Source organism: Ursus arctos, unplaced genomic scaffold (assembly GCF_023065955.2).
Source record: "Ursus arctos isolate Adak ecotype North America unplaced genomic scaffold, UrsArc2.0 scaffold_28, whole genome shotgun sequence".
NCBI classification, from domain to species: Eukaryota; Metazoa; Chordata; class Mammalia; order Carnivora; family Ursidae; genus Ursus; species Ursus arctos.
The window spans coordinates 29,450,093-29,471,284 of NW_026622963.1; the positions used below are offsets into that span (position 1 = coordinate 29,450,093).

The window sequence follows — 21,192 nt, forward strand, 5'->3', positions numbered from 1 at the left end:
GGAAATAAGACTAGTCACTTAGTAAAGGTGCTGATTCACATTAACAATCAAATAAATGAAAAGTAAAATAAGATATTTTTTCAATTAACAAATTGACAATGTTTGCTTTTTCTCTTAAAGATAGTCCTTCAAGCAAGGATGAAATGACTCATACATTGCCCATTGTAGGGTAAATTAGAACAAACCTTGCAGCTAGCTGACTGGAAGCACAAATAAAGAGCTTTACAGTGTCTAAGTCTCACTATTTTCCAAATCTTATTCAATAGCAAGTACCACTTCTCTGATCAGGAAAAAAAAAATTAGTTAAATATAAGGAAATAAGGACTACCTGGATGTCACCACTGAATAGATAGTAATTTCACCAATAGATTTGGGTAATCTCAAATTTCCTTGCAAACACAAGGCTTGAAACAAGTCACACTTCATATATTACATTAGTTTACAACAACCAGAGCCAGAAATGGGATTTGTCACTTGCTCACTTCAGGCAGGTCATCAGGCAGCCCAACCTAAGCATGAGAACAAATGAATAGCAAGCCATGGCTTTGTACTTGCACCACAAATGACAGAGAACCTTCAACACAGCTTACCTTTGCTCATCCATATTAGCCACTAATCTCTACCTGAATGCTAAAAGATGATCAAAGGAGGACAAGATTTATCTTTAAAAGGATCACTCTTACCATTGGGAAAAGCATGTTCCCCCAGAAATGCCAGCCCTTTGCTCCTTGCAAAGACAGGTTCCCTACCAGGATTTTGTTTATGTATTTTGGACCCTCCCTTATTCTCAAAAGTGGAGCAACTTGGCAGAGCCTCCTGCAGAGAATTCCATCTGCTGTCGGCCAGAGAGAAGCTGGAGATTAGGAGTAAAAGCTAGGAACCCCAAGCGGATCAGCCTGCATGCCCACACCCCCAGACCCTGCCTCCGTGCAGAGAGAGCTCATTAGCCAGTGCATAAAATTTGTAAGGCTCCAAACAGAGATGAAGGAGCTATAAAGAGGAGCCAGAAGTGGAAAACGGAAGTAAACTAATTTTGTTCCTTCAAACTAGAATGGAAGCGAAGCAGAAAAGCAGCAGAAATGGTGATGATGATGATGGTGGTGGTGATAGGGAGATGTCCCTCCCTGGCATTACTCTGGTTTGCACTGTCCCCTCTGGTGCTGGTGGCTCCTGTGTATGCAGTTTTCTTGGGGCAAAGTGTTCAGCCTCACCTAGGTCCCCACCAGCACTGAGAAGCCTCTCAGAGAGGGGCAGCCAGGTCCCACCTTGAAGCCACCCATTGTCCTTTCATCTGTCCACTTCTTCAGATAGATTTTCCACTGGTGCAGGATTCAGCATCATGACTCAGGTACTACTTGGACAGCCCTGGGGCTTCAGCTCCTCCCCTGAGCTTTATGCTCCCTCCCATGGAGACTTCTGCACCTTCCTGAGTCCTTAATGAATGTACTGGAAAAATGCTCTTTCTTCCCTTGGCACTACGCTACCATTCATCTTTCCCTGCTAGAATGGGCTACTCCATGAAGCCTTTTGCTTGCCAAAATTTCCAGACTAGAAGTAGGCATCAACCGACACATCAAGCCCTCAAAGGAAGACTTCTGCACAGCCTGCTCGAGTCCGTTAATAGCCCCAGGGCTTGGAATGTGTCTGGCTCGCAGGTCAGCACACACTCAGCCAGAGAGCAGGGTACCCTATCTTCCCTCCTGGCAAAATCTCATCTCCACAAGGGAGTCTCCCGAATTCTCTTCACTTGACTTTGTTGGGAGTGAAAAGTCTTTCATTTTCTTTTTTAAAAAAAACTTATTTCTTTATCTTAGAAAGAGAGAGAGAGCATGAGTGGGAGGGGTGGAGGGAAAGGGAGAGGGAGAGAACCCCAAGCAGACTCCACATTGAGCACAGGTCCTCATGCGAGGCTTGATCCCACAACCCTGAGATCAAGACTTAGGCTGAAGCCAAGAGTCGGACGCTTAACCAACTGTGCCACCCAGGGGCCACTAAAAGTCTTTTGCTTTCAAGCAAGAACTTCCTATAGGCCAAGATTCCAAAGATTCTTTCCTTTTCCATCTCTATACTTACAGAGACCCTGGGCTTAGGGTTGAGGGCTCCGAGGCCAGTTTTGATACCTCCTGGAAAGTCATGACGGACCCCAGTTATCTGTGGCTTACTTTATATTTTTTAAAGATTTATCTATATACTTATTTAATCTCTACACCCAATGCAGGGCTCAAACTCACAACCCCGATATCAAGAGTGACATGTGCCATCAGCTGACCCAGCCAGGCACTCCCGTGGCTCAGTTTAAGAAGCAGAGTGCCTAGGGGCGCCTGGGTGGCTCAGTCGTTGGGCGTCTGCCTTCGGCTCAGGGCATGATCCTGGAGTCCCGGGATCGAGCCCCACATCGGGCTCCTCCACTGGGAGCCTGCTTCTTCCTCTCCTACTCCCCCTGCTTGTGTTCCCTCTCTCGCTGGCTGTCTCTATCTCTGTCAAATGAATAAATAAAATCTTAAAAAAAAAAAAAAAAGCAGAGTGCCTAAACCTTCTTATTTTCAGACTTGCACTCCGAGGGACGATTCGGGGATGATAGAAAAGTCCCATTCAGCATCCTGTTCCAGAACCAACTTGCTCTAGGATATCAAATCATTATTCTCAATTCTTCTCCCCCATGTAATCATAAGCCACATTCTTAGCCATGTAACACGGTAGTATTTTCCACTATGAAAGGAGGAGTATATTTCCCACCTCCTTGATGTTGGGCTTCTGGACATGTGATTTAGTTTGGCCAATGAAGTGTTAGCAAACATGACGTGCACAGAGGCTTTATATGTGCTTATATATATGGTTTGGCATCCCTCGTGTCCTTTTATCATTTGCCACGGGAAGAATATGTCCCTAGTGGATGCAAGTAGCATCCTGATAGCTGGATTGAACCTGACCTGACGCCTGCAGGCAAGCCAGCCCAGCTGACCAGCCAACTCATGAGGGAGATAAATAACGTTTGTTGTGGGAGTCACTGAGCTACCTGGGGCTGTCTGTTACGCAGCATCATCGTGATGCAGTAACAGCTGACTCATACACCTGCTATACACCCAACATTATGCCGACCACTGTATTATCTCATTTAACGTATTTCTCTTAACAACTGTATGAGAGAGAGCACTATTAGCATTGCCCTTGTTTTGCAGGGAAGGGAAGGGAGGCCTAGAGCAGTGAAGCACAAGTCATAAGTACAGGAGATGAGCTTCAAATGCAGCAATCTGACTCCAGAGCCTAACCACCATGGGACATAAAACAGAAAGAGAGAAAAGTGTAGCTCTGTGCGCTTCCGAGTCCGTACTCTGCTTGCTGACCTTGGGCTCAAAGCCACAGTGGCTGCTTGTGAGCTCCCTATCAGCTAGCAGCACGGGTCCGACCAGATCCCGGGGGCCAAGGCGGTTTTTCTAGCTGTGTCAGTGCGTGCAAAGAGAATGAGACAGGCTTCCCTTCCAGAATTCATGACCCTTTCCTGAACTTCGAGGAGGGGAAGTCCCACGGGGAATTCTAACCAAGGAACAATCTGGCCTTTGTGAGGCACAGAGCAATCCCACGTTCAGCACGGGACTGTGGAACACACCTCCTTCTCTGCCTATTTTTGTTCTCTCTCTAAGCAAATATCGTCAGGCTTTTGCTTTTGAAAATGATTACACCACTGTCAGCTGCTGGGATTATACAAATAACCTGACAATAGCAAAGCGATATGCTGTCCGGTGCTCAAACACCACCACCCAGCAACAGAGCAGCCCCGGGGTGCCGCTTCTCATTCACCCTGCAAAGAGAAGCGGCATGAACGCAGGCCACCCCCTCTCTCCCAGCCTCAGGTGGATGGGTTTCTTTACTCATCACCTTCGAGGATTCCCTATGCACAGATAGGAGGTAGAGTCACATTGTTTGGCAGAACAGCTCGTCATCGATATGACTCAACAATGCACTTTCTTTAACCGAACTTCGTACCCCTGACGGGCAGCAAGGGTGCCTACGGGTCTTCAAATTATAGACAAGCTCGAAATTCAGAGGGCACGGCTCAGGTCTTCCTTGCCTACCACTAACCCCAGTGCCTGGCTCAGTGGGCAGTCAAGAAATGCGCGCTGAATAAATCAATGTAAAAAGGATTTAATGGGGAGAGGGAATCCATCTTTGAATCGTGCATATTTTAATTCTTAAAATGCAAGATTAGGGCAAACAAGGGCATGGTTATGAAAACTGGGACCCCTTTGAAAAAGAAGGAAAGATGGAAATACAGCCAGACTTTCAAAGTCTTTGACACTCCCCAACAAAGCTAATGCTTAGGAATCCTTACGTCAGCAAGAGAAGCCAGCCCAGGGTGTGTGATGGTCAGGGGACTGCCTGTCCAACAACCATGGCTCCTCTTGGGACCATCCTCAGTTTTCCTCTGAGAACCCCTCTTCCCTCACATTCCATATGTGACTTAGAGCAAGGGTGCCCTCGGGTGTGGGCCGGGCAGATGTCCTTCATCCCAGGATGGGAATCTTGAGTCAAGCACACCAAATCAGAAAATGGTTGGGGGACTCAGCCCCACGGAGGTTTCTAAGTAGCCTACCTATGAGCAAGGAAGCAGGCTGGACTTTTCACCGACAGACTGGAGACTTCTCCAGATCGATATGGAATTTACATCAGCACCGGGGCTCTCCCGCTGCTCCACTGTTGGACTCTTTCAGCTAAGCTCCTTTTCCTGAATCCTTCACTGGAGACAAGCACAGAGCCGAGGAGAGATCTCCGAGCTGGAAATGGGGGTTCTAAACACAGATCCACTACAGGAAATAATAAGTTACCTCCCCTGTCAGGGCCTCAGTCTCTCCCTCCATAGCATTAAGGGGCTGGACTTAACCACAAAGGAGCCTTGTGTGCTGGGTCGACAGAAATTGACCCCTGGAAGCCCTGGTTCTTGGCAACATAAAGCTCCCATTGTCAGGGCCGGTGAGGCTTGGAGTTTAAAGCAGTTAATCCCCAGGATGGATGATTCGGACAAAGAGGATTAACCCTCAGACGAGACAGTCACCATCCAAATATAGAGCAATCCCAAGCACCCACACCAGGAATGGGGAGCACCCCGCCTTCTCTTGCAAATTCTTGTTCTCTAACCCTTTTGGTAAGCTGATAGATTAACCCTCCAGCACCCCAAGGTCAAGGTGTTACACCTTCCCCACATTCCTCTCACACCTTTCTCGGTTCTGTAATCCAGGGTCACAGCACTTCCTCTTTGAAATATGCAGGTTTCTTAAAGGTGCTCCGAGCTTGGTAAGTAAGTTTGAGCTGTGTGCTGGGGACAGTGTCAGACACCAGAGCTACGGTGGTAGACAAGATGACGTGGCCCAGCTCTCAGGGAGTTTCCAGTCTAGTGGGGAAGCACTACCGAGTGCTAAGCACCTATGTATTTCGCTAAGCACCATGGAACAACCATTAAATCCTTGATAAACTCCTCAAGAACCCTAGAAAGTAGATTGTACTGTGATCGCTTCACAGCTGGAAAAACTGCGGGTCTGAAGTTAAACAGCTTGCCCGGAGTTACACAACCTTTAAGTATCAGAGCAAGCCTTCTGGCTTAAAAATGATACAGGACATATGGGGCCCCTGGGTGGCTCAGGGAGTTCAGTGTCTGCCTCCGGCTCAGGTCATGATCTCAGAGTCCCAGGATCCACCCACATCCGCCTCCCTGCTCAGTGGGGAGTCTGCATCTCCCTCTGCCCCTCTCCCTGCTCGTGCTGTCTCTCTTTCTCTCTCAAATAAATACATAAAATCTTGTAAAAATAAATTACATGGGACATAGAATGTACCACACCAAGAGTGAGTCTTAAGGTACACTATGGACTGCAGGGAATGATGATGTGTGAATGTGGGTTCATCAGTTCATCACTGTGGGGGGGAGGCTGCTAACAGTGGGGGCTCTCCCCCTGTAGGGGCAGGCCCGTATGGAAATCCTCTGCAACTTCCACTCCCTTCTGCTATGAACCTAAAACCGCACTATACAACTAAAATCTTTTAAAAAACAGATTCTACAAGATAGTCCCATCATTTTGCACAAGTCAGAAACGAGAGAAGGAAAGGGAAAATACTGAACTTTAGACTTTTCAGAGTGTATACGCTCCTGGAATACTCACCAGAGGAAAGACTGATGCTCAACCCCCTACCCTTCTCTGCCCTGAAGGAGCACCTAGAAAACAGGCAACCCAATGGTCAGCCCAGGGGGCAACTTTGTAATGTTCATATTGTCAAGAAACACTCTTCTTGATCTTTTATAATGTGTTCCCATAAGCTTCTGGGGGGGGGGAATGGGAAATTACAATTTCAGGCTCTGTATTGGTGAAGGTAGGCTAACCACTGTAACAAATGAACTCTGTGATGTCAGTCTGTGTTTCAACACAGGCAGGGTTTATTTCTTGTACATGAGACAGCAGCAAACAGGATAGAAAAAGGGTCTGGAGGAACACGGGGAGGTTTCAAGGGCCAGGGATGGGTCACATGGCCACACCCACTTGCAAAGGAGGCTGGGAGATGTAGTTTGCTGGCACCGGAAGCTAAGGAACCAGATTTGTTTGATGAAGAGCTTGCCAGTCTCTGCCACAGGGGTTCCAAAAACTGCATACTTAACATAGTTATCTCTAAATAAAGAAAATAACTCGGGGCGACTGGGTAGCTCAGTCAGTTAAGCATCTGCCTTCAGCTCAGATCATGATCTCGGGGTCTTGGGACCGAGCCCCATATCCAGCTTCCTGCTCAGGAAAGCCTGCTTCTCCCTCTCCCTCTGCTGCTCCCCCTGCTGTGTGCTATACCCCCTCCCCATGTCAAATACATAAATAAATTCTTTAAAAAAGAGAGAGAGCAAGAAAAATAATGCAAAATGCTTACATAGATGATGGGATTATAGGTGGGTTTCCCTTTTCTTTTCCCAATTTTCTGGATTATCAGTAATGTGGTTCTAATACACCCAAAATGGTGGCAAGAAGGGGAAAGGTTGTGGGGGGGCAGGAGGGGACTCCTAATTAGTAACTGTCGGAACAGTTATGGGTTGAAATCGTGTAATCCAGGCAACTACCTGAGAAATAGTGGCTCAGGCTCTTTCAAATACAAGAAACGGGACTTTCTGCTCCATTTGTTCTAAGGGCTTTTTTTATTTCTTAAATGCTGTCCATACTCTCTTGGGTCTTTCTGCACCTTAAAGCATTTCCAAGACATCAATCACGGTTTCCAAGGCTGCTATTTCTCTAATTGGATGCATGTCTGTGAACGAGACCATATCGGACTTCTGATCCACCCAATTCATACACAGCCAAGCCTTGTGGCCACAGCTCAGAACAGTGAGCAGTTATCTCATTACTTACAGGACCATTTCAAGGAGCCAAGACAATCAGCCACTCTATGTATCTCAGTGGTTCCTGAGCTTTTCCCACCTTGACACACCTGGTAACCTTTAGACCCCCAAGAGATTCCAGTGGGTGTCCACACCACTTCCCAACAAACTTCTCCTCCCCACCCCTCTCTCCCTGTCTTCCACCCCGTGACCCAAACCACTTCACACTCCATGTTCTGGCCACACCTGTCTTTTGCTTTTTATTGTTTCTGAATCAACCAAGCATTTGTACGTCTGTTTTCTACTCTGCAAACTATCTTTGCTATCAGGAATCCCCTTTTCCTCCCCACCACCCACTCGGAAACCTATACCATCCTTCAGCACCCAACGAGGCCATACCCCTTCACCTACTCCAATAGCTTTCCTGGTCCCCAGTCTTCTTTCCTCATCTAGCAAGAGCAACTGCTTAGAGTTTGTGCTCCCACAAACATTCACTCGGTGTGTACCTCTGGATTATCACTTTCTCACCTTGTGCTCTAGTTACTAATTAATGAGCTCCCCGATGGCAGAGCTCAAGCACTAGGACCAGGCCAACAGAGGAAGCTCAGGTCCTATTTGAGTCATGTTCCTGTTTCTCTGATGAGCCAGAGGTGTGGGGCCGAGAGTAGGTGACCATGCGAGCTCTGAAGCAGGGAAAAAGTGATACGGAGATGGTGTGACCTGTGCAATCACCCGGGGGATCTCAGTAAATGCAGGTTCTGACTCAGCAGGTCTGGGGTGGGGCCTGAAATTCTACATTTCCAGTAAGCTGCCAAGTGATGCTGATGCTACTGGTTTAGGGCCCACACTTTGAGTATCAAGGCCCTGGAGTTCGTTTGCATAAGCACCTGATGCACCTGGGCCAAAGCTCAAAGACTCCGCTTCCAGATGAGGAAAGGTTCTAGAGCAAGAACTTCCAGTAAGAGAAAAGTGTAAGAGACAAAGCGTAGAATGTAGCAGTGGCTAAATGGACGTCTGCCGAAGAGCATGGTTTGGGTGTGGGTCCAAACCCAACCTGAGCATCCAGAACAAATGAAGTCAGATTGTGAAGAGGAGCCCAGGCAGATTTCTCACAACTCATCCTTGGAGAAGATAGGACACTGGTCTTAAAGTAATAGAAGAAGCTCAGTTATGAGCCTCGGGGCACTGAGTTAGGGCCCATCAACCCTCAAGGACACTTGAAGTTTGACACTTTTTGAAGTTAAACATCTCCACCTATAGGTAAGTACTGACCCCGAGAACAAGCCTACAGGGAGGGCAGGTGGACATGTGAGTGTAGGAAACCAGCTCCGGAGGCTGGGAAGCCGGTTGCATCCAGTGCCTGGTTTAAGCCCATGGAGCACTAGCCAGATATTTGCAAATTCCCTTTACAAGACAGTGGGTTGTAGTATCAAAAATAGAGAAGGCCAAGTCAGGTTGGTGGGCTGCGGCCTTGCACCTAACAAGCCTTCGGGACTGGGGGAGGGGGGACCAGAGCACAGAGCGGAGAACACGCTCCAGAGCATGAGACAGCTCCGCATTTGAATCCACTCTGCCCTTCAGTGGTCGCTAAACTCCGGGTAAGTTATTTAACTTCTCTGAACCTCAGTTTACTCTGCCATAAAATGGAGACAATAAGCCCCCACTTCATAGAGATTGTGAAAATGCACTGAAATCATGGATGCATCACAATAATAATCCTTATTGTCACATGATCACATGGCTAGAAGAAGCTCGTGGAGAAACCACATCGAATGCATGTGTGGTCCTAGCACCTGGTACAAAATCGTTTGCTGTAAAAATACACTTCTCTGTTTCTTTCTTTACCTATGAAGTGAGAATAAAACAGATTTATTAGCAAGCCCGAAGCAGCACCTTGTCTCTCCAAGGTGAGAGCAGAGGGGCAGAGTCCTGAGCATGCTCCAAGGAATCTGGGGTGACGGACTCAGACTGAAGTGGCAGCTGCCATAAACAGACTTCAGCCAGGCCGTGGCATTTATACTATCTGCCCCCAGGGAACGCTTTCCTAGGAGGCAGGCACTGTTCTAAGCCCTTTGTGCAAGTTAACTCATGTCTTCTTCCCCATAACTCTATAGAGTAGGTAATACTGTCATCATTCCCATTTTACTGATTGGGAAACTGAGGCACAGAGCTGTTAAATGACCTGCCCAAGGTCTCACATTCGTAAGAAGCAGAGCCAGGCTGGGGACCTAGGCAGACTGGCTCTGGGGCTCTTTGCCTTCCAGCATCTCCAAGAAGCTCAAGAATCCAGGAGCTGACCAGAAGATCCAGTCAGCCCGAAGGACCCCCTGTTGTCTACAGGAAATGGGCTGAAAGCAACAGGACAGCGACCTGGGAATGACGCAGATGACACTGAGAAACCGGATAGGACTAACCCGGCCTCCCACAACCCTGCGTGCCCCAAAATCCCACACCCTGGGCCATTGTGGAAATAGGAGGCCACCAATCTTGTGAGGGGAGGGGAGGAGCCTGGCACAGCTTCTGCAGATCGGCCAGCATCACCCAAAGCAGGGGGAAAAAAGTCATTCATTGTGGGGAACAAGAGGACTTGGCTCAGCACCACATCTTGCTTCCATATTGCTTATGACAATTCCCCTGGAGTTCATCCTCCATCACTTTAACTTTTAAGCTACTGCTTTTACATTACTTTCCAATAGCTTCCCTTTCCTTCAAGATTCATTTTTATGCTTTGATTAAAAAAAAAATTCAAGTGGCTGCATTTAACCCATGGACATTCAAGTGAGCATGGGTGGAATGTTCGTCACTCATCATAGGGGTAGGAACGGAACTGAGTCCCTTGAGCCCTCTGGGGCCAAGGTCAGGAGCCGATGCCTTTGCCATGAGTTCTCCGGCCCTGTCCCTGGGCCCAGCACTCTGCCCGAAGCAGGCCTCCCCACAAGGCCATTTCCTCTCCCTCAGAACTGCCCACGTGCCAGCTGAGCTCCACTCCTCCCTCTGTGCCATCGGCTGCACCCCAGATCAGATCCGAGGCCACGGTCAGACTCTGGGCATGGCAAGAGAGCAGAGGCCGCAGGCAGAGCAAGAGCAGCTCTCACTGGGCCTGAGTTTGGAGGCTGGCAGGGGAAACCCCAGGGGATTTTTCAGAGGCAACCATGGAGGGGTCTAACCAGGCTCCCACCTGCCTTTGCAAACCAGTTGTGCTGTTTCCGAGGACTTCGAAGCATAACCATGAAGGGAGCCCAGGCCCCATTGTTCTGTTCTTTCCGGGTCCCTACCCTTAGATGAACTTCTGTTGCTGCAAGCCTGACTGGGCTCTGACCCTCTTGCCAACAATAACTTACTGCAGGACCTTAGATAAGTCATTTTCTTCTCTAGACTCAGCTCCACCACCCCCACACTTGGAGGACTCCCACTCCTACCCCCGCCATGAGCAATGAACGCATCCCAAGAAGTTGAGATTCCTGTGTTCTGAGGTCCCTTCGGCTCAGAAACACTAAGACCCTGTGGTTCAAGAAAGTCCTTACTGACTCGGATTTTCTCTGGACCTGAAAAGGAAAATGCCCGTGAAATATTCGTTAAAACAAAACCTGCTCACTTGGGAGTAATGAAGGCGCATTTTCCCATGGACAGGGATTCATTTGCATGTTTCTGTCATGGGAAGACTTTGAAAACTCACACCTAACCCTGCTTAGGTGAGTTTTAGGGGCCCAGAGCGCCTGCGTGGCATCTGTGGTTGGCATGGAAGCAGGGCGTGGCACCGCGCCCCCAGCTGAAACAGCCAGCTTCCAGACTCTGACATCTGTGATTCGAAAAGGTGCCGGAGGTCTGGCAAAATTACCTTCTCTTGCATCTATGCAGAGCTGGACCAGAAGGAAATGAGGTTGTTCCTTCCACATCTCCAAGGGTACTTTTCTCTGTCATTTCTTTTTGCTGAGCCTCAGGTTTCCCATCTGGAAAGTGGGAGAAAGGATGCGGCCTATAGGATCTAACTCCTTAAAGTAGTGCAGTTCATGAAGAGAAGGGCCATATGCACCCCAATGTTCATAGCAGCAATGTCCACAATAGCTAAATCGTGGAAGGAGCTGAGATGCCCTGCAACAGATGACTGGATTAAGAAGTTGTGGTCCATGTATACAATGGAATATTACTCAGCAATCAGAAAGAACGAGTTCTCAACATTTGCTACAACATGGATGGCACTGGAGGAGATAATGCTAAGTGAAATAAGTCAAGCAGGGAAAGACAACTATCATATGATTTCTCTCATCTATGGAACATAAGAACTAGAATGATCAGTAGGGGAAGAAAGGGATAAAGAAATGGGGGGGGTAATCAGAAGGGGGAATGAAACATGAGAGACTATGGACTATGAGAAACAGACTGAGGGCTACAGAGGGGAGGGGGGTGGGGGAATGGGATAGGCCGGTGATGGGTAGTAAGGAGGGCACGTATTGCATGGTGCACTGGGTGTTATACACAACTAATGAATCATCGAGCCTTACATCGAAAACTGGGGATGTACTGTATGGTGATTAACATAATATAATAAAAAATCATTATAAAAATAAAAATAAAAAAAAAATAAAGTAGTGCAGTTCAACTCAATTTCAGGTACCAGTTAGGGGAGAAATTTCAAATGTCTTTTGTGGGGGGGAAAAAAGTTAACGTTATTCTCTCCCCTGCCATCCAAGACAGAAGCAAGCTCTGAAAAGGAAACAGAAATTGGGTGAAGCAGGAGTTTCTGTAGAAAACAGGAAGATCGGATAGGCCCACCTTCTGTGTGGAGGGAATCATAATGGGGCTCTTCATTGCTGGAGCAGGGGACGCTGTTGGGTGAACTGTAATCAATAGTCAGGACAGCAAAGGAGCTTTGGCCTCTGCTGCTGATGTATCTGAGAGCTCCAAGGGAAAGTTGAGTGTATGATCTTTGATCTAGAAGAGGCCCGAATGGCAGCAAAGGCACAGAAGCTGGGGGAAGAGACACCATTAGCTGCTGAGCACCTACTAGGTGCTGGAGTCTTAGCTGTGCTCTCATTTCTTGCCCAGGCCAGTGAAGAATCCCCAGGAAGAAGTTCAGCCAATAGAACCACCGCAACAGTATTTACTCATTCATGTATCTCGTAAATATCTAGTACAGGCCTACTATGTGCCTGGAACAGAGATTACAGCAGATTTTTCCAGGAGAAGACGCCATGAGGCAGATTTTTGGGAGCAATGCCCAGACGCACCTGAGAGGAAAGTTTCTGCATCTACATAATCCAAGGGACTAAGAAATGTTTGCCATGGAGTTTCACCAAACAATGGGATATGACTGAGCTGAGCTAGTGGGGTTGGCTTACTACAGAGAATAGAAGGTTGGCTTCCCTCTGAGGCACTTGGAAATCTCCAGCCCATAAGGCTGATTATTATCCACTTGTCTACTTTTGAATATTATGAACCCCATGAAAATCGTCTTCTCAATAGCCCTAGGAACATTAAATGACAGTTCTCAATTCTCTCTTCACACAGAATCTTTAAGTCCTTTAGGAACTTATAGATATGGTGATCACTTAATCACCATTTGACAAACATATTTCCAAGTCCAGGAGCATGAAAGGAACTGCAGAACACTTGGATGTTATTGCTATCATCATCATCACCACCATCACCATCAATCATCACCACCACCACCACCACCACCATCATCACCATCATCACCACCATCACCATCACTACCACCACCACCACCATTACCATCACTACCACCATCATCACCATCATCACCACCACCATCACCACCACCATCACCACCATCATCATCATCATTACCACCACAACCACCACCATCACTACCACCATCATCACCATCATCACCACCATCACCATCACTACCACCACCACCACCACCATCACCATCACTACCACCATCATCACCATCATCACCACCATCACCATCACTACCACCACCACCATCATCACCATCATCACCACCATCACCACCAGCACCACCATCATCACTGCCATCACCACCAGCACCACCGTCATCACCACCACCACCATCACCATCATCAACATCACCATTATCATCATCACCTTACACCCGAGGAAGCCAAGGCTCAGAGAAATTAAATAACTTGCTTGAGTTTACACAGATAGAAAGTAATGAGTCTTGAGTTCAAACCAAGTTCTGTCTGATTCCAAATCCCACTGCTCCATCCCATGCCCTATGTGGTCAGGCTTATTACCCATACATAAAAATGGAGGCCAACTTGCTATATTTCTCTTACTTCCTTCTGGGCTTCAATGCTTTTCCCTCCTGCTATTGACACGCTCTCTCTCTCTCCTTCCTCATACACACACAAACACACACATAGAGGAAACCACTTTCGACTATAGTCGACCTACTTTTCTCATTCCCTCCCTCTCAATATCATTGCCAACAAAACTCACCCTCACACATATCCAGCCACACCATGGGGAGGAAATGGATAGCACCTAGAATTTGAGACTGAGGTTATTCTAACCCTCCCCCTTTCCAATAAAACTATTGCCTATATCTCTCCTTTTATAAAGAGGAGCATATTATGCAAGATGCTGTAGATGTGGGATTTTTCAAGCGAGCTGGTGACACTCTTTCACTTGGCACAAAATTGATTTAAATAAATCTCTCCCTTTTTCAAGATTCTTCCCTGCTCCTGCTTAATCTTAAATTAAGAGCAGTATAATAATAACCAAAGAACATCACACCCCTGAATTTCAGCCACCTCTCTCTGGAAGATCTTGTCTCCTTTTTTTCGAAAGTATGAGCTATTTTTTGGCTTCCACTTGTTTTTCTTTCTTACTTGTCACCACACATTGCTCTCTGTAAAAAATAAGCAACTGGAGCCTTTGTTAAAGTCTGTTTTTAGTCCATGAGATCCACAATAAGGCTCCCACCAGACCTTGGATAGAAAGGGAATAACTTCGGGGAGTTACACTTCAAGATCTACTGAAGCAACGACGTACAGTCACCGCCAGTGAATAAACAGTTTCATTCATTCATTCATTCATTCATTCATTCATTCAATAAATATTCATTGAGCATGTACTATGCACCAGGCAACATTTTGGGCACTAGTGATACAGCAGTGAATTGGCTTGCTGAAGGACAAATAAATAACATGCTAATGACCCTCAAAACCCTTCCTTCAACTCTAGACTCACATATATAACTATCTACTTAACATCTCCCATTGGACAACCAGTTGAACCCCATGACTGTTCCTTCTCCATCTCAGTAAAGAGCTTCTTCTTCCAGTTGCTCAAATCAAAATATGTGGAGTCATCCTTGACCCCTTTCTTGCTCTCATACCCTAATCTACCAATCAGCAAGTCCTGTCTTCTCCATCATCAAACATATCCAAAATCTGACCACTTCTCACCATCATCACTAGCCACCTTGGTCCAAACCACCATCACCTCTTGCCTGAAGAACTGCAGTAGCCTCCCAGCTACTCTCCCTGTTTTCATTCTTGACCCTCTAAGTCGATTATAAGGTCTAAATCTCAAGTGGCCATCATAACACATAAATCAGATCATGGCAACCAGTGTTCAAAATTCTCCAATAACTTCTCATCTTGCTTAGAGTAAAAGCCAAAGTCCACACAAGGCCCTATAAGACTATGTATTGCCTAACTGCCTGCTCTTTCCCTGATCTCAATTTCTACCATGTTGACCCTCTCCCAGTTCCTTCTCCATGAGTCTCCTTGCTGTTCCCAGAACATGCCAGTACTCTGTTACCTCGGGGCCTTTGCACTTGTTGCTCCCCCTGCCTAAAAGAATCTTTCCCCAGATATCCATCTGGCTCACTCTTTTATTTCCTTCATGTCACCCTGACCACTTTCTATAAAATGCCCACCACCTACTCGACCCTGACTCCCACCCCCACTCAACCAGGCACTCCCCAACCCCCCTTCCCCACTTGATGTTCTGTCATTACACGTTTATTTATTTACTTCCATATTATTTATCTCCCCCAACTAGAATTAATGTTTCACGGGGATGGACATTGTATTTTATTGCTGTATCCCCTGTCTATAACATGCCTGACACAACAGAGAACACTCAACAAACATCTGGTGAATGAATGACTATCTAAAGTTATATATGCCCAGAGTTCAGCCATGGAAACACAGAAGAAAAGAGAAAAGGGGCCAATTGCAGGCATTGCCCATTCAAACAGAGGTCAGGAGAAAAGAAGCCTTAGCCAGGGGACTTGAAATATTAAGGTCCCTAGAGTAGATCAATCGCAAAAATACTCCTAATTCTTCCCTTCCCTATATCCACACTCTGCAATGTGACTCTGTAGCTCCTCTCACCAAGAAGTGGAGTCTATCCCCCACTCCCTCACTCTGCACTGGCCTTGTGACATCCTGTCAACACACAAGGATGAAATGACAGTGTGCCAGCTATAAGTTTAGGCCCCATGAGGTCATGCAGGTTTCAACTCTCTCCCGGACTCCTACCATCACCATGGAACATGCTAGACTCACCTGTTGGGGGATGAGAGACCACATGGAGCAGAGCCGAGTCATCCCAGCTGAGGTCATCCTAAAGTAGCCAGTCCTCGGCCACTCCATCAGCAGACCAAAATCACATGAGTAAACCCAGCTAAGATCAACCAAGCATAACCCAGATCTGCAAACTGCCAGGCCAACCCATAGACATGTGCGAAAACAATAAATGGTTGCTTTTGGGGAGGTTTCTCCTGGAGTCCCATTGGCAATATCAACCCTAACATGGGTGATCAGGCCCTAGGGTAGTCATCTAAGCTGCTCTGCTCTGAGTACATGCTCATTGGGAAACTTCCCCCTTCTGACTTAGACCTCACGAAGGGGAGTGTGCAGAAAGACCTACTAGCCATGCCCCACGGTGTCTCAGCCATTACAAATCAGTAGAGTGGCATGCAGGAGAGCAAGATCACAGGGATGTGGCCCAGAGAGACAGATCCGGTTTGCAAGGCAGCAAAACTAAAAGCCAGACCTTGGATGGGAGGAATTCACCGAGGTAAATGTCACCTTCTGAGGCAACTTGAGGGAAATCCTGCCAGCCACCCTGATGGTGACATAGCCACATGACATCGTATTTCACAGAGACTTTGACAAGGTTCTCAGGCACCCAGCCCCATTTCTGTCCATAGAACACACTGCAGTAGCCCTACTGCCCCCACAAATGGTTGTGGTATGGAGCTCTCAGGTCTTTACAGGAACAAAGTCTCGAAAGGGTAGAGCAGCAAACTGTGGTCTTCATCCTAACCATGCAAGATGGAACCCTCAAATCGATTCATCATATGACACCAGGTAAATGCATTCCATGAGACCCCAGAGGTCAGGGTGTTTCCAGTTAACCACAACACCTTTCCATAACCATAGAAACTCTTACCATTTGCAGAGAAAACCAGTAATAACTAGCAAGAACAATGTCTGCAGGACTATTCACGAAAGGTAGTGCTTTCTTTCACGGTGGGGGAAAGGAAACAAACAACATTCAGGTTCAAAAGGAACACAAATACTTGATCTGGATGAAAGATATCTGCACACTGTTTTGCACTGCCTCCCTAATTCCTGTGCCTCTCATCGCCTTGCAAAGACTTATGCCTCTGCTCGCTGCATTGACTTATGCTCTGAGTGACCACAGGAACCTACGTCTACCGACCAACCTTCTTCCAAACATAGAGTGTAGCATTTCGGCCAATTCCTTAACCAAGAGCTCAGGACATAAATCTTGGTGACACATATAAATCATAAGAGGCAATACCCCAGTGACCTTGCTGCTTCACCCTCGAGTCCTACTGCTGTCCCCCTCCCTCCCTCAACCACAGCCTCCTGGCCTCCTTTCTGATTTTCGTATGAACACGCCTCTCTCCTGCTTCAAGGATTTTGCAGGTGCTTTTACTCTGCCCAGAATGTTCATTCTCAGCATCTGGCTGGCTCACTCCCTCACTTCCCCAAGGGCCCTGATCAAATGTCACTTATCAGCAAAGCCTACCCTGACCAGACTGCATAAAAAAAACAACAATCCTCACCGCACCCTCTGGCAGCACTCTTCCCTCCTCTCACCCTGCTTTATTTCTCTCCATTACAACGTACCATTGGCCGATCCACTATCTTGTTTTATACACACACACACACACACACACTCAGCTCCTTGAGGATAGGGGTTTCGCTTAGTTCAATTCTGCATTCCCCACACATAAAGTAGTCGCTGACACACAGTAGGTACTCAATAGATGAAATGCAATTTCTTGAGCACCGACTTCCTACCACACAATTTATGTCCAAAAATCATTCAACAATGAGCAAATATTTTGTAAGCACCTACTATGAAATTCTTGTAACAACCCTGTTGTTATCTCCATGTCACAGATCAGGGAAGCAAAGCTCAAAGAGAGGCTCTAACTTGCTCAAGACACTCACCTGGGTTCATTCGCCCATCAAAGCCTGGGCTCCTTGCAGGAGGAGCTTTTCAAACACCTGAATGATGGTTTAGATGAGCAAACGCATGTGATATGCAGCTCCGGCAAACATGCAACATGCAAGAGCGCTATCATATTTCATCCCCCACCACAGTTTTTGTGCAGGAAGAAACATCCATTAGGTTGGATTTTCATCTCCCAGACAACAGATAGGTAGTAACGGCTTCTGTTTTCCTTCCCACCCACTGAGACATAATCAAGGTCAGAGCTTTCCCTTTGAACTGGGCTGGGAAAAATACAGACAGGTCAGGGACCCAAGGGGAAGAAGACAGAGTTCATCTGCTCTGAAAATCCCTTAGAATATTCCAGAATCCCTGCCTTTGTGAAGTACTGCTTCAAAACCTTCTTGGTCCTGGAGTTTAGGAAAACCACCAATTTTTTTAAAAAGAGAAAAAAGCCTGATCTGCATTGGGCATACTCCTGTGTGTGTGTGTGTGTGTGTGTGTGTGTGTACTGGGGTCTGGTCACGCACTGCAAATGCCAGCCTTGTCGTGACCTGTAGCGCTCTGCCCATCCAGTGGCTGGGATGCTGATGGGGTCGGAGAGCAATGTGGGTCACTCACAGACCAAGGGACCAAGAGAGGGACCCAGGGCCTACTGAAATCCATGTCATACCTCATCGGTGAGGGCTTCATGTAAAAAATAATCTCCTGGCACAATTTATTCCTTGCTCTTCACGACTCCCACCACCCGTTCCACACACCTGCATGACGGAACTCATCACACTTGATTATTACAGGTGTTTCTACCCGACCAGGTGTGAGCTTCTGGTAAACCTAGACTCTGTTTTCCTGGTCTCTGCATTCTGCAAGGACTAATCCAGCCTCTGACACATACTAGGTGCTGGGTGAGTATTTGCTGACTCAAGAAAGATGCAGAATGAGTCTGAAGGGGATCTGCTGCATTGACTGGAGCAAGCAGGACAAGCCACCTCTTCTGGAAAGGGCAGGAAGCAGAAACGTAGAAGCAGTCCAGTGTAGCAGAGCTGGCCGCAATGCCCGCCTACCTCCCTCCCCACTCACCTCTCGCCCCTCACCTGCCGCTCCTGGAACCTCAAAGCCACCCACATTTACCCCCCAAACAGGTTTTAAGAAAACAAGCAGGGATCCCCCGGCACTCCACCCCACCCAGCTGCTCTTAGCAGAGCCCAAGACAAGGACGTTAAGTTACCTTGAAACGGAGCTAGTTTGCATCTGCGATTGTTGGTTCAAGGGTCCTGTTTCCCCAGCCTTGCTGAACCCCGGACAGCAGATATCTAACACCCGTCTGCAGAAGAAACGGCTGTGCCTCGCTCCTCCCTGGCCAAACGCGTTTGCTCACCCATCCCTGCAGAACAAATCATGTTCTTTGCCTTGCGCTAAAATCCATCTCTAAACAGATCCTCTCTGTGTCCCTAAGAAACGGCTCCCACGCCCGCGGAGGGCGCCCTCCACATGCAGAAATACACACTCACGAACCCCAGCCAAGAGCCACCAGGTGTAAGCATGTTTTTCATCCGTTCTTTAGGAACAAACCGCCACCAGCAAAATCCATCTCCTAGGTATAGAATGGAAACTAACAGCCGTGGCTAGAAAGCTTAGGGAAACGGACTTAACAAATGTCAGTAGCCTTAAGTTGCAGAACTGCACGGCGCTAACAGTTCAAACCGGGTTTAAAAACAGCCCTTGGGAATGCCACCTTCAAAGAAGCGCGCAGCCGCAGGCGGCGGGCAAGTCCTCGCTTTTCCGCGCCGGCTTTCCAAGACTCCCCCTGTCTTTGGTGCCATTTACTATAAACAATTCAGAGGTAGCAGCGGGTCCGTTTCGGCCGCGCAGGCGAGCTGGGGAGGCCCCCGGAGCGCGCGGGGTCCGCGCCCGGCCGGCTCTGCACGCTCCGGAGCGAACCACGGCTTCGCCTACCTGGGTGGGAAATCCGCGGGCGGGGGCGGCGGCGGATGTGGGTGCGGGTGTGGGTGCGGGCGGAGCAGCGTCGGCGCTGGCGGCCCGGCCCGCAGCTCCGGCCACCGCGGCGCTGGGGCGATCCCGGCGGAGGCAGGAGTCCGCGGCTGTCACACCTGCATCACGGCGCCCACGCCGCCGCCGCCGGCCCAGGCGCAGCACGCAGCGCGCCCCCGCCACTCCGAGCACCGAGAGCGGGCGGCTCCTGGGTCCTCTGTGCAGCGGGATCAGATCCTAACCCGCTTTCTCCCCCGGCCTAGGCATTAGCGGTATCCGCTGCCGGCAGCTCTGTGCTTCTAAATCCCTTCTGATTGAAGGCGAGTGAATGCAAAAACTCGCCGGGAAGGGGACCGGCGGGGCCCCAGGCTGTCTGCATTTGTAGACCGATAGATGTTAAACTTATTCCTCGAGTTTCGAGTTTGGTACCCGACCGATTCTGGTCGTCATCTCGCTTCGCTCTCTCCACCCCGCCTGGGGCGAGGGGGCGCTGTGGACTCCACATCCCCTCTCACCAACTCCAGACTAGGACGCATCAGAGGACAGGACTCAAATTCCTGGCAAGGGGAGCTCTCTGCTAATTGTATCGCCGAAGTATCTCAGATAATGGATGCAATTAAATCGCTCTGTCCTTGTTCCCTCATCAGGGAACTGAGTGAAAAGAACCTATTTGGCGAGTGGGAAGAAAGAGGAAGACGCGACGGGGCTTGCTGCATCAGATGAACCCCTCCACCTGTCTCCCTCCTACCAATATCCCCCCACCCCGCTCCATTCACCCAGAGAAAAGTTCACCCGGAAAGGCTCTTTTCAGGAACAGGGTTCCTTCTAGGAGGAAGTGAGAGGGAACTTAATGACACTGGAAATTCAGAGATGAAATCAACTATCGCCCCGTGTGCCTGGCCTCCTGGAGGGTCTGGAACTGCTTTCCTTTGCTAGTAGTGCTGAAATGCTCACAAGTCCTGAAAGACTTCCTCTTCCTCACCCAGCACAAGCCACCGTCATGAGGTCTTCGGCTCCCCCCTTGTCACTGTCTCTACAGTAAGTGCGTGGCTGGCCAGCACCTACCTCCCCGCCCCACTCTAGGCCTCCCATCCTCTCTCAGCAGGACCACCCCAGGAGCTCCCACCACTCAGCCTCCTGGACTTCTTCCTTAAGACGCCAACGTGATCTTGACTCTTTTCTACCTACAACCATGCATTGGCTTCCCAGTGGCCTTAGAAAAGCTGAAACTCTTGTAACACATCTCATTTAGTCGCCAAAGGGCAGGCAGCTCACTGCCCAGCCTCCCTGCCTTCCCACGCCCCCCCCTTCTCCTGTACTCAGACAATACCAAATTGTCAGTTGCTTGCACGTGTCTCCCTCTCCCCTCCAGCACTTTGCACATAGCGTTCTGCCTTGCCTGCAATGTTCTCTTCCTTCTCCTCTCC

General features: G+C 48.3%; 1 protein-coding gene across 1 annotated transcript in view; it reads right to left on the minus strand.

The window, feature by feature from the left end:
* SV2B (synaptic vesicle glycoprotein 2B) overlaps nt 1–19,123 on the minus strand; it is a 178,635-nt gene extending 159,512 nt beyond the window's left edge. The window contains exon 1 of the mRNA XM_026510421.4: nt 19,002–19,123. The gene's annotated coding sequence lies outside the window, so the exon portion shown is untranslated. The remainder of the gene's footprint in view (nt 1–19,001) is intronic.
* Between the last annotated feature and the right edge of the window lie 2,069 nt (nt 19,124–21,192).